Genomic DNA, 18133 nt, shown 5'->3' on the forward strand with positions numbered 1-18133 from the left:
GGGCCAATCCCTGGAGACGGGATCTCTCCTATCAAAGGCATCCCCCTGAACAGAAGTCCTGGAGGAAAGTTTGGAGCTTTTTAAAGACCAGTAATCAGCTGACCTGGTGGAGGAGGAGGAGGAGGAGGCCAGGGGAGAAGTTTGATTCCTTTTTGTGCTGTCAGAACACAGACCCTCCTTGGAGACATTTCCATTAATCTTGTAAAGTGATCAGTCACTGGGAGGATTGAATTGCATTTCCTGCCCAAAGATGTGGAGACAGATGACCTTTGCTGCAGCCCTCAGACCCCTGGTTCACAGCTGGAGAGAGGATGTGTCAGCATTTGCCTTGGAGTCTCACCCAGCCCTTTGTTCAGAACCCAAACCCTTTGTGCTCAGGCTGCTGCAGGGTTATTTTGTAGTTGTTGATGCAGGGTTTGTTTTTTTTTCTTCTTCTTCTTCCTAACCTCCCACTTCTGAACAGCTTCTGAGAAACAAACTCTATTTGGCAGAAGATGGTATCTAAGAGCTGCCCCAGAGGGAGAACCAGAATAGATGCAGGGGAATTTTGAGAGGCCACTTGGCCTTTTGGCTATAACTATTGTCCTTTCCTGGGTTTCTGGAGACAGCCAGAAGTCCAACAAAGTCAAAATACCTCGTGTTGCGGTGGCTCTATTTCGAAGAAGACAAGGCCTCTCAAGTTGAAAGCACTTAGAACTAAAGCACATACGTAAAGGGGCATGGTGAACCTGAACAGTACCTCAAGATGCTGGACAGTATGTTTTCTCTCCTGTAACGAGGTTGTAATGTAAAACCCACTGCAGTCAGTCACTCGGGTACTACATGGTCCAGTGTTACAAAGAGACTCATCCGGTGATGGTATTCAAATGAAGCTGATGTTGTGAGCACCAAAACTCCAATGTTTTGCCTTAAGGCTCCGGGAGAGTCATCTGGGGAGGACGGAAGAGCTGTTTCCTCAGATTCCATCAGATTCCCTCTCAACCTGACCTCCATTGACAGAATATTCTTGTCTCCTCCAGGCCTCTACACCTGCTGGTGTTTTCTCTGCATTTCATCCTACTAGCTCCAGGATCCTCCTCCTAGAATCCACTTGTGTATCCCGTCACCTCCTAACGCTGAACATATTGTGTTGTCTCAGATTTCCTCAGGGGATCAGACCCAGGACCCCAGAAGGAACCAAAACTGAAGGGATCTTCAGGTCCTGTAATGATAGGGTGTTTATATGGAACCCCATCCTCCTGGTAGTCCTTGAATTATTCCCCATGGCTCTTAATCGCTGAGCCATCTCTCCAGCCCCTTCCCCAGTATTTTTAATACCTAATATTTAAATGTGTAGTTTTGATACCGTCATGTTTAAAAAAAAATGACAAGGCAGAAAATATGGGGTGATGGGGAGAAAAATTATAAAACCCCATCCTGTATGGAATTTTCCCAAGTACCAGTGAACCTACGGCCTTGAGCAAGCTAGGCAAGCACTCTACCACTGGGCTATATCTCTGACCCCTTTTTCTTTTGGAACAGTCTTGCTAAATTGCCCAGGCTAGCCTTCAACTCAGGGTGTTCCTCCTCATCCTCACCTGGACTTACAGACCTAAGGCCCAGCCAGATGGGATTCTTTGTGGTATTGTAATTTTTTTTTTTCCAGAGCTGAGGACCAAACCCAGGGCCTTGCACTTGCTAGGCAAGGGCTCTACCACTAAGCTAAATCCCCAACCCCTATTTTTTTCCCTTATGTTTTAATTGCTTTTGTTGTGTGTGGGGGGATGCCCTGTACCACCATCAGGGACAACTTGAAAATCAGGGGACAACTTAGTGGTTAGTTCTGTGACTCCACCTCGTGGGTCACAGGGGTCAGACTCAGGTCATCCCACTTGGCAGGAGGTATCTCTGTTTGCTGAGCCATCTTGCCAGGCCCTAGCGGGTTCATCGTTGTCGTTTTGAGACAGGGCCTCCCTGGGTAGCCTTGGCTGGCCTGGAGTTTAACTCTGTTAACTAAGCTCAGATCCTCTTACCAGAGCCTTGTAAATGACAGGACCACTGGCATGAACCTACAACCACACCTAACTCCAGAAGGAATCCTTCAGAAGTTTATTTTCTGAGGTTGGAGATGGAGGGCTCAGTATGTATGAGGTCCTAGAACCTAGAACCCCCTAGAACAAGAAGCCCTGTGATAGGGGCAAGGAAGGTGGCTCAGTGGTAGAGTGCTTGCTGAGCAACCTTCACATAAGCCAGGGTTGATCTTACTATATTGGTACTGTACAGGGGTAGAGACAGGAGGATTACTGGAGCTCCCTGGCTACCAGCCTATCAGAATACCATGAGTTTCACTTTCAGAGAGCTCCCCTGCCTCAAAGGAACGAGATGACAAATGAGGATGCCTGTACCCTCCTCTGGCCTCCGAGAGTCCATGGGTCCAAGCACCTGCACATGGCACATGCATAAGTGCCCAATGCTGAGCCTGTGGCTACGGAGAGCGAGCGGACATATCTTCTTGCCTCTGGCTCCTAGACTGCCCTGAGATCATAGAGATCCTGCACCAGGTGCCTGGGTTGTACAGTACTAGGGACTGAACGTATGGTGTTGGGTGTGATAGGCAATCACTTAGCTACATCACCCACATCCCTGCCTGTCACTGTCTTTAATATACTTCATATCTTAAGCGGTACCTCTATTTGGTCTCAAACTACAACTTAGCTGGAAGCCCACACCCTGCCATTTCTCCCCAAGTGCCCGCACTACAATCCCTCCCACAGGGTGCACTTCCTCTTTCCTGGGTAAATTACTGTACTAGCTTTTGCAGGTGGTGTCACTGGCCACTGGCTTTTAACCCTTTTCAGGTGGCATTCAGTAATTCATAGATTGTTCATGAAACGCAACCTTGATACACATACACACACACACTCAGGTGGCATTCAGTAATTCATAGATTGTTCATGAAACGCAACCTTGATACACATACACACACACACACACACACACACACGCACGCACGCGCGCAGCAGCCTTTATAGAAAACCCTCCTGTTCCCTCCCTCCCCGTGCCACCTGTTCCTGGAAGGGAACAGGCTTTCCCCTGGGGAGGATGGAATGTTCCGCAAAAGGACAGTTGGCTCTTCTTCCCAGCTCCAAGAGAAACCCTTAATCATCTAACATCTGCCTCTTTTGTTTAAGTAAAAAATTCTTTGCAAAGACAGATCTTGTCTTCAGCCCCATGGATCTGGCTCACAGGGTACACATTTAAAAATACTTAGGGGCTGGAGAGATGGCCCAGTGGTTAAGAACACTTGCTGTTCTGACCAAAGGACCTGAGGGGCTCACAACCATCTGTGCATGTTCTCAAACAGGCGCGTGCGAGAGCACGTGCACACACATACCTGTGCGTAAAAATAAAAAACGTGATAAAGAAAAAATTTAGTCTCTGAGTTAGATGTGGTGCACACCTTTAATCCCAGCACTCCCGAGGTAGAGGAACTCTCTGTGAGTTCCAAGACAGTTCTTGTTATATAGTGAAGCCCTGTCTATGAATGAATGAATTTTAAAGGTAGGTTCAAGAGCAGCAAGATGGCTTAGAAGGAGAAGGCGCTGGCTAGTTAAACCTGACAATCACCCCCAGAATCCACAGACACAACAGCAAAAAAAAAAATTTTTTTTTTCAGAAATGTAAATAAAGCTTAAGATGTGGCCTCTGGGCTACGGCTCAGTGTAGAGTTTGCCTAGCGTTTCTGAGACCAAGCACTGCTTTGAGAAATCAAAAGTAGTTTACACCTACCTTGGGCGACATAGCAAGACTGTGGTGTCAGAAAGCTTAAAAAGGAGGAGTCTCCGGAATCTAACTGAAGTCATGTAAGTGCGACAGAGGTGCATGCTGGGAACTCTGGCTGATGGGTCCTGTCAACATGGCTTACCAGCTGTGTGAACTACACCAACTGCCTCATCTTTCTGGGACTTGGTTTCCTCCCGGGTAGAAAGAAGGCAGTAATACAAACTCAGATAGACCGTGACTACATGAGGTGCTGAAGGTAAAGCATCCCTCAGAGTATCCGGTACGCATTAAGATCTCAACATTAACACTGGTCAACGGTCATCATTATTCCTTACGGTACTGGGAAGTTCATTACAGAGTTGCCAAGTGCTTAAAACACATCACAATCCAGCACGCCCAGTGAATGTTTGCTGGCTTAGATCTGTGAACTCAAAGGGAGAGACCATGTCTATAATATTATCTTGGCCCCAGTAGATGTTTTTGGTTTGGGCAGGGGCGGGGAGGGTGCCCCCTTCGGTGCTAAGTATAGAACCCAAGGCAAACCAACTGATCCCTGTCTTAGTAAACTTGACTCCAACCTGTGAGGCTGGAGAGGTGGCTCAGTGGTTAAGGGCACTTGTTGCTCTTGTAGGGGACTGGGTTTGACTTCCAGCACCTACAAAGCAGTTCACAATCATTTCTCTACTTCTGTGGAATCCACTCTCCTCTAGCATCCATAAGGCATCAGGCACACACACACACAAAACGCACATGTGTAAGGGCTAGCAAAATATTTATACACATAAAATCTTTTAAAAAATAAACACGGCTCCGGCAGCACACGCTTTTAATCCCAGCACTCAGGAGCCAGAAGCAGCAGGCTATCTGAGTTCAAGGCCAGCGTGGTCTACAGAGTGAGTCGCAGGACAGCCAGGGCAACACAGAAAAACCCTGTCTCCAGAAAAACCAAAAATAGATTTTTCAAAAATCAAACAACCCAGCTGATGCCAGATGCGGAAGCAGGAACCAGGAATACCTAGCACTATGGATGCAGGGGTGATTGTATTATCTGTAACTTTGAGGCCACCTTGGTCTTAGGTACCAAGTTCCAGGCCAACCTGGGCTACAAAGTAGGAGCCTGTGGTGGTGGGGGAGGGGGACACTAGAAAAGTTACACAAATTCCAATGAGGTAAAGTAGAGAAGGACTTAGGGTTAACTATTGCCTATGATGTAGTCAGGGGACATGGTGTCGTAATAGCTGCACAGATCAATGGAACATTGCAACCTGTAAATATTGCAAAGGGGTGTGTGTGTGTGTACAAGTACTGAGGATTAAGTCCAGCCCTTCTCAAATGCATGGCAATCACTCTACAAGGTGCTACTATATGGTTATCAGGCACATAATGTAGGAGAGAACCAGTGTGTGGCTGGGTGAAAGTCAGGGAGAACTTCAAGAAATTGGAGAGCTGGATTCTAAGGGAAAGCAGAGCTTGGGGGAGCTTGGGGGATGTCCTCCACAGACACTGAAGCAGCAGCCGAGCTTCTCATGAGCTAAGGGAGCAGGGGTAGAAAGAAGGCCCATCAGGCCTAGCAGAAGGAAGGGCTTGTAGATTGGGATCTAGCAGGCTTACTACTCCTACTCGGCACGTTCTGGAGACACACAACCACGATGCACCTTGATACAGCTGTCTGCCACGCCAGCTCAACCGCTCCGCAGTGGGAGGGAGAGAGAGTGTGACTGGTGTCTCAGTTTGGGTTCTACAGAAGACAAGACAGTGCTGGATGTGATGTCAGGAAGAGGTGGAGGAGGAGGAAGAAATGACTAAGCCTATGTGGGGCCTGCCTTGCTGTGTAGAACATAGGCTTTTGGAGTCCAGAGAATGAAAGCCGGCTGAGGCAGGGAAGGAAGGGGGAGTAAGACAACGGAAGGGAACTGATGAGTCTCTAATTACAGAGGCACTTTTGGGAAGGCTCCGTCTCTTCGTTCCTGAGCAAAGGTTTGCCCACTGCCCCACCTGTATGTCCATCAAAAAACTATCCCAAACTCTTCTTTCCCACATCCCTAGTGGTACCCTCCATTCTGCCTCTACATCCGACTACCTTGGAGACTCTAAGTGCCGTCCTGTGTCTTTCTGTGTCTGGTCTATTTCACTTGGCACACCTTCAAGATCCCACTGTAGCATTGATCAAATCTGCCTCTTTTAGTTGGAGGCAGACAATATATAGTCTCCAGTTTCTTTTTCATGTGCACTGCTGTTTGCCCACATGTATGTCTGTGTGAGCATGCTGGTGCCCCCCCCCCGCTCCCCTCCCCCCCGAACTGGAGTTACAGATGCGCTGGCATTACAGGTATCCCCTAGCCTGTTTTGGCTTTCCTTTCAAGGGGAATTTCCATTTGGTTTGGTTTGGTGGTTCTGTTGCTGATTGGTTATTATTGGTTGGTTTTGGTTTTGAGACAAGACCCGGGCTACATAGCTCAGGCTAGCCTTTAACTCACTGTGGATCCTAGGGTAGCTTTACCCTTGTAGTTATTCTACTGCTCTGGCTTCTCAAGTGCTGGGATTACAAGCATGGCCCCTTGCCACCATCAACAGTACACCCCATTTTATTTTCTCACTCGTCCACTGATAGACATCTTTTGTGTTTCCACCCTTAGGGCTATTGCAAACCATTAAGATTTTTGTTCTTAGATTGATAGAGACACATTATTTTTAGACCATACGCATATGTTTATTTCTTTCTTTTTTTTTTTTTTTTTAAAGCTTAGCAGTTGTGATATTCTGAAATATGTGTGATCTTCATCCCAGTTTCCTGGCTTAGGACTTCAAAAAGCCTTTGAATCTCCAAAGTGATTTGTCTTTTTATATGCTAATGAGTCGAATGCAGCCTGCCAGCCTCCTGGTTGCTTTAGAACCAGAGCAAGGTGACCAGAATGTCTAAAGCCACATTAAAAGGTGGGAATCAGTCCCACCTGCCACCTCGGGACAGGGGTCATACCGGCGGTAAAGTTGATCACCAACAGCAAATGATTTAATCAATCATGGGTATGCAATAAAAATCACAATAAAAACCAGGAAGGGCCTCTGACAGGGTCCAGCAGATCTCGAGGCATATTCAAAGCCCCAGCACTGTAAAATGAAGTTACTACAAAGAGTACCCAGAGAGTATTTAGAGAGTCAATCTCTGGCCTGATGGTGGTGGCCCTTAATCCCAGCACTCCAGAGGCAGAGGCAGAGGCAGGTAGATCTCTATGAGCCTGAGGGCAGCCTGGTCTACAGAGCAAGTTCCAGGGGCAGCCAGGGCTACCCAGAGAAACTTTGTCTCAAAAGAGAGAAAAAAAAAAGTCAATCTCTTCAAGTGTGTTCTTTGTTCTGGTTTTTGTTGCTTTAACTCTGAATCGTTTATTTGTTGCCTACCTCATCCATTATCTCCTCAGGAAAATAAATAAGAGCGCTGTTGGGAGGAGGGGCTCCTGGGGAGACCTTCAGCCCTTGCTTGCAACAGTGTTACACGCCCTGGGTTTCCTTCTCTGAACCGAGCTCCTTCTACATCTGTGTTCCTGTCAGTGCCCTTGATAATGCTGAATGCCAGGGAACTTTCCGTGAGTTTACCAAGCCATGGTGTGATGGTTTGTATATCCTTGGACCAGGGAGTGGCACCATCTGAAGGTGTGGCCTTGTTGGAATAGGTGTGACCTGGTTGGAATGGGTGTGTCTCTGTGGGTGTGGGTATAAGATCCTCACCCTAGTTGCCTGGAAGTCAGTCTTCCACTAGCAGCCTTTGGATGAAGAAGTAGAACTCAGCTCTGCCTGCGCCATGACAGCCTGGATGCTGCCATGCTCCCACCTTGATGATAATGGACTGAACCTCTGAACCTGTAAGCTAGCCCCAATTAAATGTTGTTTTTTATAAGACTTGTCTTGGTCATGGTGTCTATTCACAGCAGTAAAACCCTAACTAAGACACATGGTGAATTAAGAGAGGCATAAGAACCCTAGTTTGGCCGGGCGTGGTGGCGTGCGCCTTTAATCCCAGCACTCGGGAGGCAGAGGCAGGCAGATTTCTGAGTTCGAGGCCAGCCTGGTCTACAAAGTGAGTTCCAGGACAGCCAGGGCTATACAGAGAAACCCTGTCTCAAAACAAAAAAACAAAAACAAGAGCCCTAGTTTGCAGTGGTCCCTTCAGATCTACAGGTAAAGGAGCCCAGGACACAGCGCTGACATCAGACTGTTGGGTGTCCTTGTTATGAAAAGGTCTCTTACATAACACAGCCTGGCATAGAACTTGCTGTGAAGACCTGTCTGACCTCAAACTTGTAGCCATCCTCCTGCCTCTGCCTCCCAAGTGCTGGGGTTCCAGCAATAGGCCACCACACCCATCCTGTTGTTTGGATTTTATTCTTTCTCTTTGGCAGTTCAGTGGATTGCACCCAGGGCTTTACCCAGGTAAGCATACCCTGTAACTCAGTAACACCCCCCAGCCCACATAGTGTCAGGATTGAATTAGAATACGGGACCCCCAGCCAATGTGCCCTATAGATTGGACACTTGACTGATCCGTTGGTACTTAGGAGGAATTCCCACACTTTGGGGACCGGAAGTCACAAAAGTTTTCTATTTGTGAGACTCTAGGAGACTATGGTGTTTTTTCTATACTCTTAGAACTCCACCATGTTCGTTTCCACGCTTGCTCACAGCTGTACAACTTTTATTACTCTGCCTATGACTGGTACGTTGTTAAGGTTATCTTTATAAACTATGCTCTAAGCTGACATTTTATTGATAAGACCACAATAATGGCAATGTGCAAATGAGTGGGTTTTGTTTCCTCCTGTTTTGTCTTGTTTACATTAGAAAAGAAGGAGAGGAGGCTGGAGAGATGGCTCAGCAGTTAAGAGCATTGGCTGCTCTTCCGGAGGTCCCGAGTTCAATTCCCAGCAATCACATGGTGGCTCATAACCATCTGTAATGGAGTCTGATGCCCTCTTCTGGTGTGTCCGAAGACAGCTTTATTTATAAAATAAGTAAATCTTAAAAAAAAAAAAAAAAAAAAGATGGAGATGGCTTGGCAGTTCAAAGCACTTACTGCTCTTACAGGAGACCTGAATACAGTTCTCAGCAACCACATTAGGTGGCTCACAACCAGTTGTAACTCTAGCTCCAAGGTTCCAATGTTCACCTGGCTTCTACAGACACCTACAGTCATGTCCAAATACACACATACAAACTCACACAATGTATAAATAGTGAGAGCTGCAGAGATGTCTCTGCAGATGCACACACTTGCTACACTGGTAGAGGACGGGTTCTCTTAGGACCTACACAGCCACTCACAGGCATTAGTAACAACTCCAGTTCAGGAGATCCACTGTCCTTTCCGGATCTCCACAGAGGACACAAAGCACACATGTGGTCCACATACACACATACACACGTACTGGCAGTCAAATACTCAGGTACATAAAAACAAGCCTTTAAAAAAAATAATAAATGGAAAGTAAAAATGAAAAATTGGATGGGGTGGCTCACCAGTAATATCAGGCGAAGCCAGGCCAGAATGAGATCTTGTCTCAAAAATAAAAGATTAAGCCCAGGTTGGTACTGCTACATGCTTATGGGTAGAACTATCTTTTATGTTACAATGTGTATCTTACTGTCCATGGAAAGAAGGGAGCCTTGCCGGGTTAACACTAGCCCATAATGTGAGCATTCAGGGAGACAGACAATGTCAGAGCCAGAAAGCTGGCTCCGCAGGGGAGAGCACTTGCCACCAAGCCTGTGACCCTTTGGAGCTACAAGGAAGAAGGGAATAAATCTATTCCCACGAGCTGTCCTCTGACCTCCACACACAGATCTTAGCATGTGTACCTCCACGTCACACAGGGTCTTGCTGGGCAGTGTGGTATGTGGTGGCGCATGCCTGTCAGTACTCAGGAGGCAGAGGCAGTTGGATCTCTGTGAGTTCCAGGCCAGCCTGGTCTACAGAGTGAGTTCCAGGAGAGCCTGGGCTACAACAAGAAACCCTGTCCCTGTTGTGAAAAACAAACAAGGTAGGGTCTTAGGCTAGCTCTGGCTAATCTAGAACTCATTATGTAGACCAAGCTGGCCTAGATCTCACAGAAATAAACCTCAGTGTGATGAGGTTAGTTTACATACCACAGGTTTAGAGAGAAAGAGAAGGATGGGGAGAGAGAAAGACAGAAACCCATGGCAGCCTGAGCAACCTTGTCTCCAGGCAGGGAAGGGCATGACTCTGGTAAAATGCATCTATCCCTAGTACCTCCTGGGGGTGGGGGTGGGGGTGGGGAAGTGTTCATCTGGTGCTAAAGCTTTGTGACTGGTGAGGACAGGATTCAGAGTCACTTCTATGCACACCTAATGTATTAGCCCTCATTAAAATTGTTAATTTCCCAGCCTGGGCAGATGGTAGGGCTGATAAGACACTTGTCTGGCAAGCACAAGGACCAGAGTTTGGATTCCCAGTGCCCACACAAAAGCCTTGCTGGTCCCTTGGACTACCTGAAACCTCAGCAGCATTTGCCAGGCAGAGATTAGATCCCTGGGACTAGCTATCTAGCTAGATGAGCCAGGTCATAAGCTCTGGGTTCCACGAGAGACCCTGTGCCTCAGTAAATGAAGAGGGGAGGGATCCAGGGAGACAAATGACATCAATCTCTGCTTGGAAGCACACACACACACACACACACACACACACACACACACACAGAGTCTGCTCTTTTTAAAATTTGCCAGTACAAAGTCCAGGTAAGAGGTTTTGCTACAGGAGAACTAAATCCCTCAGAGCAAAAAAAGCCAGACCAAATGAAGGGCCAACAGCTTTCGGCTTGCTGCCAGCAGCGCCAGGTTTGGAGCCCAGCTGCTGCCCTCTTGCCTGATGAACGAAGACAGCCTGTGGGAGAAGGTGGCAGTCTTCAAGCTCCCCCCCCCCCCCGTCTTGATAAAGCTGTGCCCCAGGCAGAGCCCTGGGACACAGGAGACCCACCAGCAGGTGAGCAGAGCCTGTCTGAGTCGTCATCGTCTTCAAAGAGCTATTTCCCAGGTGGGAAGATAAGTTTCTGAGAAAGGTACTGAGCAGTACACAGAGATAAGGGTCTCCTGCCCCTGCCCACACCCACATTATAGTCTCTCCTTTCTGTTATTTACAGAGCATTTCAGCAGGAAAATCAGCGGCCCTTCACTCGGACAGTTATTCAACTATAGCATTGCCAGATACTGACTGGGCACAGGAGATGTTGGCAAATGGACATTCCATTGCATGATGAGCTCAGACCTTAATAAATGCTTCTATAACTGAATAATAAATTGTGTTCACCATATTTAGCAAGTAGGCATTTATTAACTGCTGGACTACATGAAAGAATTTGGAACCTACCCTTTTGCTGTTGTTTCTTTTGCTTTGTTGTTGTTGTTGTTAGGGTTTCTCAGTGTAGCCCTGACTATCCTGAAATTTACTCTGTAGGCTGGCCTTGAACTCAAAGATCTGCCTGTCTCTGCCTCCTCAGTGCTGGGATTAAACCGACCTTTAATTGTGATGCTTAAATTCATACCACATTAGCCATCAAACCATCCAGCAGGCAGTGGTGGTCCATGCCTTTAACCCCAGCAGAGGATCCAAGTTTGACCCCCCGCATCCTTGTCTGTTGACTCACACTACCTGTAACTATGGCTCCAAGGGATCTAACATCCTCTTGAAGGTCTGATACCACTGTACTCATATGCACAGAGGCTGCCCCCCTTACCCCACATCTATACATGATTGAAAACAAGGCTTGGCACACACCTTTAATCAGAGGTCTCTGTGAGTTTGAGGCCCGACCTGCATAGGTCAGGCTTCAGAAAGACACACATTCCAGAGGATGAGGAGGATGGGGTGGGCTCATGAGCTAGGAGAAAACGGATACGCTCAAAACCGAAAATGACTTTCAGAGCCGTGGTCTAAAAGGCAAGCAGCAGCCCGCTTAGCCCATTTGGCTGCTGCGGCAAACTACCACAAGACTACAAGGCTTAGCAAAGAAGTTTAATTCTGTTTTAGAACCTCAAGATTCAACACAAAAGGCAGAATTGCCGATGGCTCAATTGGTCCAGTTTCTCCTAGAAAAGCTCGGCACAGACCAGGTGTGTTGGCATATGTCAGTAATCCCAGCACTCTGGTGGAGACAAGACCAGAAACCCAAGGTTATCCTCAGCTGTGTATGGAGCTTGAAGCCAGCCTGGGCTTCCCGAGGCTCCGCATCGCTAACAGACAGACAGAGCCATCAGATTCAGTGTCTGATGAGAACTTGTTCTCTGGTTCGTTGATGTCATATTCTTGTTAGGTCTTGTGGCAGATGAGGCATGACTCCTAGTCATAAGGGAGGAGGCAGGAGTCGATCAGATAAAGCTTCCCCAGGTGAGGAGCTGAGTGGAGACTATCCCAGGTGAATCCAATGTGATCTTAAGTAGACAGGAGAGGCAGAAAGAGAGGTACCAATGAAAACTAAGATCAGAGTAAGCGCTCTGAACACTGAAGGAAGGGGACCCACAAGCCCAGGACTACAGAATCCACCAGAAGGTGAAAGAAGGGAGGAGATGGGTTTTCCTCATCAGAGCCTCCAGAAGGAGCCAAATCTACCCTCTTTAGTTTATTTAAACCCCACAGCTTCAGTTTGACTTCTCAGTACCCAGAAGAATAAAAATCAAATTATGTTATATTAAACAACTGCATTATTTGTTAAGCACCGATGGGAAGTTAGTGTACCCATGGAAAGAACCCGAGCCGCTGTACCCTTTATTTAGAGGCGGGGTCTCTTTGTAGTCCTGGCTGTCCTGGAACTCACTATGTTGGCTTCAAACTCACAGAGAGCCCTGCTAAGGGCTGGAATTTAATGAGTGTGGTGGTGCTAGGCCTAGCAAGTTGTACCTTTTAGAAAGGTTTTTGGCTTGCTCTTACAGAGTGCGTGGGGTGAGTGACCAAGTGACCTCTGCCATCTGTGTGAATCCTGATGGCCCCCTAGATACAATGGACAAGAGAAAGCTGGAGGAAAGAGCGCTGATACTAAGAAAGTGTTAAGGAGAACAATTGCCTGGTAGACTTTTCTAGTGGAATGGATGCATGAAGGAAGGGGACTTGGGTGTGTACTCCACAGATCTATTCCCAGGACCTGCACTAGACAGGGTATGCCGGGGAAGCAGGGTATTTTTATGTGATTAGCCTGGAATAGTTCTCTGAGAAATAAATACCCTTGGTCTAAAGGGTTTTTATGAGTCAGGGCAGAGGATTAAAGGCAGCCAGGCTCTACAGAAATCCCAGGGTCAGGGACTGCCGAGGATGGAGACTTTTAATCTAAACCTTAAAACATTTTGATTTTTCACTCCCTAGATTCAGAGTGTCACTTTAAATATGTGTTTGGCAACATCAACGGTTCTATTTTTCTTTTTAATTGTACAAAGAACGATCCTGGAAATGGCCCAGCTCCAGACTGGAGGAGGCAAGGGAAATTTGGCAACAGCAGCTGAAGGCAGAGACACCAACTTAAAAAAAAAAACTATATGTGTCAAATGGATTTGAAATCTCTTTGAGAGAGCTGTGAGACCAAACTTCCTACTACCCTGAACTTGCTTGTGGTCAGCCCTGACTCAGGACTTCTAAAAGAAGTCTGATAGACTCACCAGCTTAGAATGGACACAAGACAGATGGACGGGTGTCCGGATAAAAATATCCCCACACTAATGCTGGACTGGATCTCGATTTCCTTCCGGCCTCAGTTGTCTTTCCCCTTTTTATCCTATGAGCGGCAAACAGAGGATTCTTTTTGTTGGTACTGCCTACTAGGTGCCAAACTGGTATGTATTCTGTCTGTGCACCCAACTACCAGAAGGATATCTTTATACCTGATTTCTATGTATGGCATCTGAGGCTCCAGGTGTCAGTATAATTCCACATCCCACTGCCAGGCCTGGGCCTCTATGCCCTCTGGTCCATGCCATCCTCTTAGCTTACTTTGGTCTAGATCATTGGGATCCATTCTTACAGCTGCTCAGTCAGCAGGTTTTTTTTTTTTTTTTTTTTTTTTTTTTTTGGTTTTCCGAGACAGGGTTTCTCTGTATAGCCCTGGCTGTCCTGGAACTCACTCTGTAGACCAGGCTGACCTCGAACTCAGAAATCCGCCTGCCTCTGCCTCCCGAGTGCTGGGATTAAAGGCGTGCACCACCACTGTCAGCAGGTTTTCTGTATAGACAGGACCAATGGGAGGCAGGAATAAATAGTGGGACCTCCTGGTTGGGAAGGGCGGCCGCTGTTTCTCACATACATCCTATTAGACGCCTCTAGTTGTCCTTCCTCCACAGGCCTTTCACTTCCAGACAGTTCATCACTGTTCCTTTATCCTGGTACCTGTTTTTCCTGTTTGGATTCTCAGAGATGAACTGCCCTTGGTAAATACAGATTAGCCAATTCATTAGATGTGCGATGGGGCTGCCTTCATTCTTTGATCCCCACAGTGCCCGTGAGAGGGAAGATAGTCACCATCTATTGAGCACTGTGCTGATTGCCAGACAAATGTTCTGTCACGAAACACTCGTAACGTAACAACCCTTGCTGCCTGGTGCCATCGGGACTCCCACTTGACAGATGGAGCCCAGACAGCTTGGGATGTTTGCCAACGTAGCCGAGTTACACACCGATGAGACTGGAGTCCAAATCCAGGTGTGCCTCACCCAACAGTCTGTGATTTTCCCTATATCTGGTGAATGAGAATTCAACCTCCTTGATTGGCTGAACTCTTTGAGCCCCTCCAGGGCCCTGAGATTCATTCTTTCAGGCTGCCCTTACGGAAGAGCTGCAACCCAGGGAGTTCAGAGATCCATTCGGTTAAGTATTTAGACTCCCCTTCCTTTCCCTCTCAAGAGAAAGTCTAATTATATAGCTCATGCTAGCCTCAAACTCTTCTCTCCTACCACCTCCCAAGGGCTGAAACGACAGGGGTGCCCAACCACACCCAATGAACAGACTTATTGTCTCAATTCTGCAGGCCAGCAGCAAGCAGCCAGCAACTACAGCCACATCACTTTGAGGTCACCCAATCTCGTCCATGTGTTGGGAGGGACACCTTCTCTAAAGGTTTTAGGGGAAAATCTGCCGGAGGCTTTTTGCCCCAGTTTCTGATTCCTTCTGTTTACTTCCTGTGTCTTCTCACATCTCCCCTCAGTGTGTGCTCTATGTGTGTGTTTCAGACACTTTGGTTTCACGTACGTGGGTGTTTTGCTTGCACATATGTATGTATGTACGTACGCAACCCAGGGTAGCTCGGGACTCCCAGCAGTACCCCTGTTTAGGCCTGTCAAGTGCCAGGATTTAAGAGTCATAAGCCACCATGCTGGGCTGACATCTCAGTTTTGCTTAGACAAGCTGGTTCAGTGATTCTCAAACTTTATCCAAAGAACTTGCTAAAATCAAAATAGCTTGGATGACTTTTTTTTTTAAAAGATTTTATATATTTTTATTTAATGTGTATGAATGTTTTACCTACACATATGTTCACCATGTGTATGCAGTACCTCTGGAGGCCAGAAATAAAGTTTAAAAAATCAAAATCTGTCCTACTAAAAATAAATGAATCATAAATGAGATACTACTGCTTCCTAACAGCCTCATTTCTTCTCATCTGTAAAATGGTGATTTAATACTACAAGTCTGTAAGGAGTTTAATAGAACATTTAGTATACAATGAGATAATACATACTAGAGTTTACATGACTATGACTATAGGTGTTAATAAAAGGATGTAGGACAGGGCCTGTCATTGGGAAGTACTACACTGCTTTCTCTCCTAACAGAATAAGGATGTTGCTATCTCCTAAGCGACCTATGGCAGCAGTCTCTGGTCAGCCCTCAGGCTATGGCCATTAGTCCTGATAGATCAAGACCATTGTCTTTTCAGCAGAGTCTCTACACTCTCAAGCACAAACTGTTTGGGAAAGAAAAGTTGTTTGGGGCTTTTTTTTTTTTTTTTTGGTTTGGTTTTTGGTTTTTTTTTTGAGAGCACCCCCAGAGGTTAAAAGCATACCTTCAGAGGACTTGAAGGAGACACCACAGGGTTGTTTGAAGCTGACATAGAATCTGAAGCCTGGAGTCTAACCCTGGTTGGCCACCCGTGCCAGTGCCAGTTTCGTTTCTTAGCAAGCGGCTTCTTCTTTCTTACCGGAGCCTCAGAGTTTCCACCTGCTGAAGTACCTCTATTGATGGCTTTGCTGCTACTCATGGTCCCAGCTGAATCTAGTAAGAAGGACAAAGGTTACTGTGGGTCCTTCAACCCTCCCGAGTCAGGGGCTGAGCTCAGAGCCTTCCCTCCACCCTAGATCTGGATATCTTTATTTTTATTATTATTTTTTTTATTTGCTTTGCTTTTTGGTGCAAGGATTGAACCCAGAACTACGTGCTGAGCTTTTTGTGTAGTTTTCTCTTCTATACTAATGGGCTGCGGCAAAGTAAGAGTGAGAGGAAGGAAAGGGGTTACAATGTTGCAATGAGGAAACCATCCCCGTGGCTAAGGCCTCACGTTTTTGTTTTTTGTTTTTTTTGCCACACCACTGCTAGATCTCTTCATTGCGCTACATCAGTAGACCTTCCTCTCTGCCTTCCAGATTCTTTTTTTTTTTTTTTTTTTTTTTGAGACAGGGTTTCTCTGTGTTCCCCTGGCTGTCCTGGAACTCACTTTGTAGACCAGGCTGGCCTTGAACTCAGAAATCCTCCTGCCTCTGCCTCCCAAGTGCTGGGATTAAAGGCCTGTACCACCACGCCTGGCTGTCCTCTCTCTTGGTTTCCATGAACCAAGGATGGCTGTTACTGTATTGACTAAACCTGGTCCTATACAAACTCTAAAGGGTGGGGCTCAGATCAATACATAAATTGGCTAGACAACTTTAGATGCTGACCTAGCATTGCTGCGATAAAGGCCAAGACCAAAGGCAACTTGGGAAGGAAAGGGCTTATTTGTCTTATGTGTTCCCAGGTCACACTCTATCAGGGCAAGAACCGAAGCGGGGATCAGGGAGGAACGATGCTTACTGGCTGCCTCAGCCTGCCCTTCTTATAGAACTCAGGATTTTACCCACCTGTCCAGGGGCCAGCACCACTCACAGTGGGCTGGGCCATCCGTGAATCAATCATTCATCAAGAAAATGACCTCCAGATTTGCATACAGGCCAGTCTGAGGGATACACATTCTCCATTGAGCTTCCCTCCTCTCCAATGGCTCTAGTTCATGTCAAGCTGACAAACAACAACAATAACAAACACAAAAACAAAAACCTAGCACAGATGCTATTACAATCAGAGCTATGCAAGGGAAGATATCAGGGTGACCAGACAAGACCATACGTGGGGCTATGTAGGCAGAAAGGAAAGGTCTTTGGGAATAGTTGAGCACAGGTATAAATGATAATCAGGAATAATAAACACAAAGCCCACGTACGAAACAAACCGAATGGGGTGAGATTTCAAATTCCAAGGGCTCAATCTTTTCGTTGTCATTTTATGTTCTTGAGATTTTTTTTTGTTTTGTTTTTCAAGACAGGGTTTCTCTGTGTAGCCCTGGCTGTCCTGGAACTCACTCTGTAGACCTGGCTGGCCTCGAACTCAGAAATCTACCTGCCTCTGGCTCCCAAGTACTGGGATTAAAGGCATGAGCCACCACTGCCGAGGGAGACAAAGTCTTTTATGTAGCTGGCCTAGACCTCAGAGATCCTCTTGCCCTGCCTCTGTCTCCCAAACGCTGGGATTAAAGGCTTGTGTCACCATGCCTGCCCCAAATTCTCAATCTTTGTAAACCTGGGAAGGCAGCAGCTAGGGGAATCTCAGAAACTCCACAGGAGGCCTCTCTTTTGTGCCATGTGGTTGGGTGAAGGGCTGCCCTCTAGCGGTTGCACAAGAGTTTAACTCCCACACCATAGACCTGGAGTGCCACACCACATGCTTAGGATTTGACTGGGATCTAAATTTATCATTTGTTCTTGTTTTTCCCACATGTATTCAGTCAACAAGCATTTCTTCAATGTGGAGTATGTGCCAAGAAACATGCTGAAGGCTGGGGGTTAAAGCGGTGAGACTGCTCTTAACGCGTCCTAAAGTTCCTTAGCCCAGTGCCCTCCCTACCTTATCTCTCCTGAGCCCCACCCTGAACCTCCCTATTTTCCTCTTCCCTTAGGTCCTGGCGCCTACATTGCTGGCCCAGGTCTCAGCTCAGATGAGACTCCCAAGGTGTGAACCTTTTTAGTATGCCTCCTGCAGAATAGAAAACCCCACGGGCCGGGCGTGGTGGCGCACGCCTTTAATCCCAGCACTCGGGAGGCAGAGGCAGGCGGATTTCTGAGTTCGAGGCCAGCCTGGTCTACA

Source organism: Mus caroli, chromosome 5 (assembly GCF_900094665.2).
Source record: "Mus caroli chromosome 5, CAROLI_EIJ_v1.1, whole genome shotgun sequence".
In the NCBI taxonomy this organism is placed as follows: domain Eukaryota; kingdom Metazoa; phylum Chordata; class Mammalia; order Rodentia; family Muridae; genus Mus; species Mus caroli.